A 777-nucleotide genomic window follows, 5' to 3' on the forward strand; every position below is an offset into this window, starting at 1 on the left:
TGGTCCCAATGTGCGGCCAAGGTTTGGCAGTACATCTCTAAAGTCTTGCTGATGGGATGTATTCAGTAAAGATTCATTAAATAAAAGGTGATTCCTTCAGCGAGGGCCAATGGCAGAGCCCTTGCTCTAGGCATTTTACTGGCCGGGTTATAAGTAAGAATCGTCTGCCCAAGGCACGGGCCAGTTGGCCCTCACCACCATGGGTCCCAGAGAACCCACCTCTGTAGCTCCCCATCAGGCGTCCAGCTTCCAGGGGACCTTTGTTTCTAAGGACAGTAGCCGACGGTTAGGATGGCGAGGGCCGGGCGCTGCAGCTGGAGTCCCAGCAGAACGGGAAGGGCCCTCTGCTTGGCGCTCTCATCCCTTGACCTGCAGCTTTCCTGACTCCAAATCACCGTCAAGGCCGTCTGTTCCATATGACAGAGATAGGACTGGATTTAAAGGGGAAAAGGTAACTTACGGTAACTGAGAAGGTGCGTGGAACACAATTTGAGCAGCATCTGGCGGAGTGATGGGGCAAATGGCAACTGCCACATTATTTGCGCCTCCCCTCTAGGGAAGCCCTCCAGCTGTTTGAGACTAGAACTCACAATAGCTAATACCTTTTTTTTAAGTGTGATAAAATACACATAATATGAAATTTCCCATTTTAACCATTTTTATAATAAGTGTACAGCCCACGGGCATTAAGTATATTCACATTGTTGTGCAGCCATCACCACCATCCATCTCCAGAGCTTTCTCATATTCCCAACTGAAACTCTGACCCATTTAACA

The sequence above is a fragment of the Lemur catta genome, chromosome 7 (genome assembly GCF_020740605.2).
Source record: "Lemur catta isolate mLemCat1 chromosome 7, mLemCat1.pri, whole genome shotgun sequence".
NCBI lineage: Eukaryota > Metazoa > Chordata > Mammalia > Primates > Lemuridae > Lemur > Lemur catta.